Here is a 6,756-nt window from a genome sequence, read left to right as displayed (position 1 = left end):
AGATAGATTGGTATTTCTTGGGGAGAGGGTGTGTAGGGAGTAGGCATGGGATATGGGGTGTTTGGGAAGGTGACGAAATGTTCTCAAACTGATCGTGGTGATAGTTGCACAACTCTGGACTTAAAACCATTAAATTGTGCATCCTGACACCGTGAATTTTATGATAGATGAATTATATCTTGATAGAGTTGTTAAAATACAGAAGTGCTGGCCTAACAGAGCCCCTTGGTGGGTTCGAGTCCACCCCATGCCACACATTTTCCATTCCTTGATTCCGGAGGCTCTCCTCAGTTATCCGGAAACTTCAGCTACCTGGAACACCAGTTCGTCACATGAGGACGGACTGTCCCAGAAGGCAGAATTTCCCCATGGGGCCCAGCAGCAACAGAGAAATGCCCTGGAATGGGAGGTGAAGGGTGTTGCTCCTGACACTTCCCTTTTTGCTTTTTTGTAAAAATAAGCCATTAAATGCAGGCAGAGAATGGCTCTGTTGGCAGCTTCTATTCCCAAACAGGAAGGAAGTGGGAGAGCTGGTGGGAAGACACTGGTGGCAGAGGCCAGGTGAGGCCGTGCAGGTCCCAGGTGGCCTGAGAGGAGGTTCCACAGGGCAAGTGCTGACCTGGTCGCCAGCTGCTTTAGCCCCGTCACTGACTACATGTCCGGCCCTGTGCTGGGTGGTGGGCGAATGTCGCATGGGAGCATCTTAGGGACATCCACACAGGGGAAGGGGCTGGAGAGAATCTGGGAAGGCCTCTCAGGGAGGTGACATTCAGCTGGGACTTGAATGAAGTGACACCTGGGGCAGGGGATTTTGTGGAAAGCAGGAAGTGCAAGCGCACAGGCGCTGGGCTGCAGCGTGCCTGGCCCCAGAGAAAGAGCCTGGAGCAGCAGCAGCCAAGGGGGAGAGGAAGAGACGGTCCGTTAGGAGGTCAGGGAGGCCACAAGGGAGGTCCCAGACCAGGCAGGGCCTTGCGGGCTGTTGTGAGGACCTTGGCTTTGCTCCAAGAGAGGTGGGAGCCATGGAAGGCTCTGAGCAGAGGCCCCGACCTGACCTAGGTGCTAATAGTATCCCTCCAGCCCAAGGGGAGGATGGGTCGGGGCAGGGGCAGAGCAGGGAGGCCAGAGGAGAATAGGAAACAGAGGCTGGTCCAGAGTGGTACAGGCTGAGGGGGAAAGGAGCTGTTTTTTCCCACTACACAAAGTACCTGCTGCCAGAGATATAGGGCAGGTGAAACCAGAGATTCCACACAAATATTAGAGACACACACACAAACACACACACTGTCATGTCCTATGTAGATACGGATTCTATACACATATTAGACACACACCCATATATGTCCTACGTAGATACAGATGCTGTGCACATATTTCACGCTCATATAAGTCCTACACGGCTGTAGAGTCCACATGCCTATTATACACAAATATATATATTCCACATTCATATAGGTTCTACACATATATCACCACATGTATATTTTGCATACATATAAATTTGGCACATATATTAGACACACATTAGTATACACATAGATTCCCTATCTATAGGATATCTATTTGTTTGCATTCTATTTGTATGGATTTGAGATGTATGTAGACACACACATATAGAGATTTGACACATGTACTGTGTGCACACACTCGTAGACTCTACATACACAGATTTGTCACACATATTGTAAACCGAGTTGACCCTGAGTTCTGGCACCTGCGCTCTGTGAGCTCAGGTCTTGGAAGGGGCACAGCTCTGGAGTTAGGGAGCGCAGGGCGTGCCGCTTGGAGCTAAGGGACTCAGGCTTTGCTGCTCTGAACCTCATTTCCCTCATCTTTCAAATGGGATGACAATACCCGCCTCTCAGGGTTGTTGGGAAGAGTTGGTGAGATCACCGTTTATGCAAAGCAGCCGATCTGGCTCGGGGGGACGACTGAATAACCGTCATGACACTAGTAATGAGGTCTGTTTCGTTTTAGGGCCAAGCACATCCCACGGAGCACCTTCCTGGAACACAGGTGCGCACTCACACCTACACGCCCTCTCCTGCTCAGCCTGAATGGGAAAAGGAGCAGGCCTGGGGCCTGCCTCTGTTTGGGAAGGATGAACCAAGAACTCCAGTGGAAACCTGTGAGTCAGCGACAAGCATGAAACAGTTAATGGGCGCGCCGCCTCAGCTACAGTAATGATGGGGAGATAGAAGCCTAGATAATGTCCAGAAGGCAGGTGGATTAGTCAGGACTGTCTCAGTTGCAAGGAACAAAAATCCAACTAAAACCAGTTTAGGTGAAAGAGAATTTATTAGGTCACATAAAAAAATTCCAGGGGTGCTTGCTTCAGGCATAGCTAGATCCAGGTGTTTGAATAATGCTGTTTTCCACATCTCTCTGGACGATGGGGTTAATCAATATATGTGAAGCACTAAACAGCACCTAACACCCCTGGTGCTCAGTAAGCAGTAGCTGTTATGTTATTACTAAAACTGCTGCCGCGACTGCCGCTGTAACTATGACCCCTACTGTCGCTAACATGACCCTATCAGCCCAGCAGCTGGAGGGAAACCCCAGCGATCTTTCTCAACCTCTCTCAAAGGCTCCGGACTGGCTCTCACTGGCTGTGACTGGATCACGTGGCCATCTCTCACCACACCCTGTGGCCCAGGGCCAGGTCCTCAGTCATGTGAACATCCATGAAGCTGGAGGTGGGGTCCGCTTTGCTCAAACTCCACAGACTGAGGATGGTAGAGCGAGACTCTCCTCAATGGAATATCAGCAAGTCAGAGAGTGGAGACCGGCAAGGCACAGCCATCCTTCATGTGGGCCCTGGCGGGGCGTCTCTGCTGCCTGCCTGTCCCCCACATGCAGGTTGGCTGTTCCTGGCCGGCCATCCGCTTACGCTCTAGGCAGTCTTCCATCCCTCCCATCACTTGGGAGTCCTGAGGCCTAGAATTTTCCACAATGTTACTTTCATTGCACAGAAGAGGCCTCTGGAGTTGAAAAGACTTAGGTTTGCTGCCCAGTTCCATTGTTTAATTAGCTTTACCTCCCTGTGCCTCTGTTTCCCCATTTGTGATATGTGGATCACCTCCTTAATTCAGCAGGTATTTTATGGAACACTGTTTCTGGTACTTAGTGGCTTCCACCTGCTTTAACACTTTCATTTTGACTCTTGCAACAACCCTGAGCGTTCAGCATAACCATCCATTTTTACAGATGAGGAAACTGATGCACAGAGGGACACAGTCACTTGTCCGAGGTCCCCCTGTCAAGGAGAAGCAGAGCTGGGATTTGAACCTGAGGTGATCAAGCTCAGTGGCTGTCCATGTCATTGGTGCTTTGCCTGAGGAGGCTGGCAAGGCATGTCCTTTTTCACCTGCCTCAGTTTTCATTTGTGATATGGCCTCATGGGTTTGAAGCAAAGAGTATGACAGATAAAAGGGACCAATGGGCCAGGCGCGGTGGCTCACTCTTGTAATCCCAGCACTTTGGGAGGCTGAGGCGAACGGATCACGAGGTCAGGAGTTCAAGACCAGACTGGCCAATATGGTGAAACCCTATCTCTACTAAAAATACAAAAATTAGCTGGGCCTGGTGGCTCGTGCCTGTAGTCCCAGCTACTTGGGAGGCTGAGGTAGAATTACTTGAACTGGGACCCAGGAAGCGGAGGTTGCAGTGAACCGGGATCATGCCACTGCACTCCAGCCTGGGCTACAGAGCCAGACTCCATCTCAAAAAAACAACAAAAGTGACAAATGACACAGGGATCTCCATTTGTTTAACAAGTACTTATCGAGAACCTACTGTGTGCAGGGTGCTGAGCTAGGCTGTGGAGAAAACAGAAGCAGGTGACGGGACGCGACAGGTTGAGAAGCTGCTCGGAGGAGGAGGCAGCTGAGCTGTGAACTGGAGCAGGTGGAGGGGCCTCCCCGGGAAGATCTGGGTGTGGGAAGCACCTGCCAGGCAGGGGGCACCTCAAATGCAAAGGCCCTGATGTGGGGACAGGTGAGACAAGACCAGGACAAGCCCCACTCGTGCTGTTGTCTGGAAACCAAGGCCCGAAGAGGAGGGGACGGAGCCAAGGCCATGCGGCTGGCAGAGGTGGAGCTGGGATATTAGGGGAGGCTTCATCCCCCACCCCTCACGCCCAGCTGGAACCTTCCAGAAGGGTGGCCTCCCTTCCTGAGCTGCCCCAGCTGTTGCGGGGGCTGCTGCTGTCCTGGTTCCCTTGTTTAATTACAAACATTTTTCGCCCTTACTTAATTATGCAACTGCCGTCCGTGGATCTGCCACCATCTGGCCCCACTTTCTGGCTTAAGAGGATGAGTCCCAGTGACTTCGAGGTCTGAGAGGGGAGCATGGGGGAGGCACCCCAGCCGGGAGGGCACCGAGCTTGGCATGGCCTCAGCTCTGTGATGTACCTGGCCATGCCTCCGAGTCCTCACCTGCAGAGTTGAGACCATTGAGGGCTAGTGTGAGGGTCTATGAGACCAGGGCTGCTTGGCAAAGAGGAGCCCTCAGCCCCAAAGGATGCCATCCCTGGGAGGCAGTTAATCCCTTCTGTGTCTTAAAAGTAGAGAGGGTGCCATTCCACCTTCCAGTGACCTGTGCGGGCCACAGAGTTCCCATTCTGCAGATGGGAAGAGTGAGGCTCCAACAGGTTCTAAGAGGTTCAGGAACTTGCCCAAGGCCCCGGCATCTGAGTGTAGGAGCGGCTCGTGGCTCCAAAGTCCTCCCTTTCTACGCCAGTGTCTTGCAAGCTGCCTTTTTTTCGGGCTGTCAGTTATGAGGGAACAGCCCTCCCCTGGTTTATCCCCCTGGGAACTTGGTGTGGGGCTCTGTGCGTCAGCTACAGACGTCCTGGCTGAAGCCAAAACCGGCCCTTCCAGCTGGGGAGGGGAGCAAATGGGAACTATTTTCAATGCCCTAATTAATAATAGTAATATTCACTGACAATTATCGAACACTCCGCACCAGGGACTTTCCATCAGTTATCTGATTTTCAAATGATCACTAGCCTTCTGAGGGAGGCACCACTATGCCCACCCACAGGTAAGGAGCCCAAGGCACTTAGAGAGTGATGGCGGAGGCAGGATTTGAACCCAGGTCCCGCAGACAGCAGAGACTGCTCAGGCACTGCTAAGAGTCGACGTGGAACACGGGGCTTTTCCTAGCTCTGTCCTCTTCTGGCCTTTTTTAAGAGGCGGCGCCAGCAGCTGGATTCCACTTTTAGATGCAGGGTGTCCTGGGGTTACAGCTCTGGGAAAATCCCAACAGCAAGCGTCCCCGGCTGCCTCCCGCAGATGTGTGGGGCAAGGACATCCATGCAGAGGCTGAGCTCGTCCAGGAAGGGGTGGGAGGTGCAGATGTCAGGGCCCTCGACCCCCAGGAGCAATGACGTGAAAAGAGATGCCCGCAGACCTGGCCCAGGCCCCCTAGCCAGCTAGAAGCTTCTGAGCCTCTTCCAGTCCTCGGCCTATCATCCCTATCAACCCCACGAGCTGGGCCCGCGGCCACACCCCTCAACACCTCGCTCCAGCACCCTGCCTGACCTGGCCCCAGCCTCGCCTCCTCCTCATCTCCCTGTGCTGCCCTCACCCCTAGGATCCATTCTCCACACACGATTAGAGCCTGCTTGGACCCAAGGCTGGTGGTGCCCCTCCCCTGGAGAAGCACTTTCAGGGGCTCCCCATTGCTCTTGGACTAAGCCCCTGTGTCTTGCTGCAGCCTCCACGGCCTTGCATGGTGTCTCTCGGGAATCTCTGACCTTCACCCATGCCGGCCTCCCCTGTGTCCAGAACCCCCGCAGCCAATTTCCACCTCAGGACCTTTGCACTCTCTGTACCCTTTGCTTCAGCTCCTCTGCCACCAGATCATGCAGCGTGTCACTCTAGTCCACACTGCGGCCAGAGGGAGCTTCCTGGGCCCTGACTCTCAGCAGGTCCTCTGCTGCCTAAGTCCTCTCTCGGGCTGGACACCCCCATCCCCAAATCCAAAGTCCTGGATGGGGCTGAGGCTGTCTGGGTCCCCTCCAGCCTCCTCTCCTGAGCTTCGTTTAGTGCCCCCAAAGGCCTGCCTCTGTGCTAGGGCTTCTCAGCCTCAGGCTGGGCCATCCTCCATAGCGGGCCTGTCCTCTGTCCTGTGCGCTGCAGGATACTAAGCAGCCTCCTGGGCCTCAGTGCACTGGAGGCCAGTAGCACCCTCCCGAGTTGTGAAAGCGGACATCTCCAGGCAGCACCAAATATTCCCAGGAGGAACAAAATTGCCGCAGTCAGGACCCCCTTGGGCCAGCTTTTGTCCCTGCTGCTCTGTCTTTTGGGAACACCCCCCGCCAGCCCTCTGCACCCCCCCCCCCCCCCCCCCCCCCCCCTTCCCCCCCCCCCCCGGCCCCCCCCCCCCCCCCCCCCCCCCCCCCCCCCCCCCCCCCCCCCCCCGTATTTCACAACCCTTAGATGCCACCCACGAGGAACCTTCCCAACCCCGGCAGACCAGGAGGCTTCTGGGTGCTCCCACAATGGCTTGTGCTCGTCATCGGAGACCTAATGATGCCATCTTGTAATTGTCAGGGGGCACGTTTGCCCCCTCCTACCCCACCGCTGGGATGTCAGCTCTACAAGCGTGGACTCTGTGTCCACTCTGTCCCCCGCTGCGTGATGCACACAAGGACTGGCACGAATCTCTCCACCCATCTCTGCCTCTGTCCTCATTCATCAGAAACGCACACGTGCGGGCGCCACAAATGCCGAAAAGAATCAGACGTGGTTC

General features: G+C 54.5%; 1 long non-coding RNA gene across 1 annotated transcript in view; it reads left to right on the top strand.

Annotated features, from left to right (window-relative positions):
- Positions 1-6,267, top strand: part of LOC108305328 — a 10,237-nt gene extending 3,970 nt beyond the window's left edge. Inside the window, exons 2-3 of the long non-coding RNA XR_001825655.1 lie at positions 1,975-2,125; positions 3,805-6,267. This is a non-coding gene — a long non-coding RNA (uncharacterized LOC108305328). The remainder of the gene's footprint in view (positions 1-1,974; positions 2,126-3,804) is intronic.
- The last annotated feature ends 489 nt before the right edge of the window (positions 6,268-6,756 follow it).

This window comes from Cebus imitator, unplaced genomic scaffold (genome assembly GCF_001604975.1).
Source record: "Cebus imitator isolate Cc_AM_T3 unplaced genomic scaffold, Cebus_imitator-1.0 Scaffold62, whole genome shotgun sequence".
Lineage (NCBI taxonomy): Eukaryota > Metazoa > Chordata > Mammalia > Primates > Cebidae > Cebus > Cebus imitator.
This window is presented reverse-complemented; position numbering and strand designations above follow the sequence as displayed.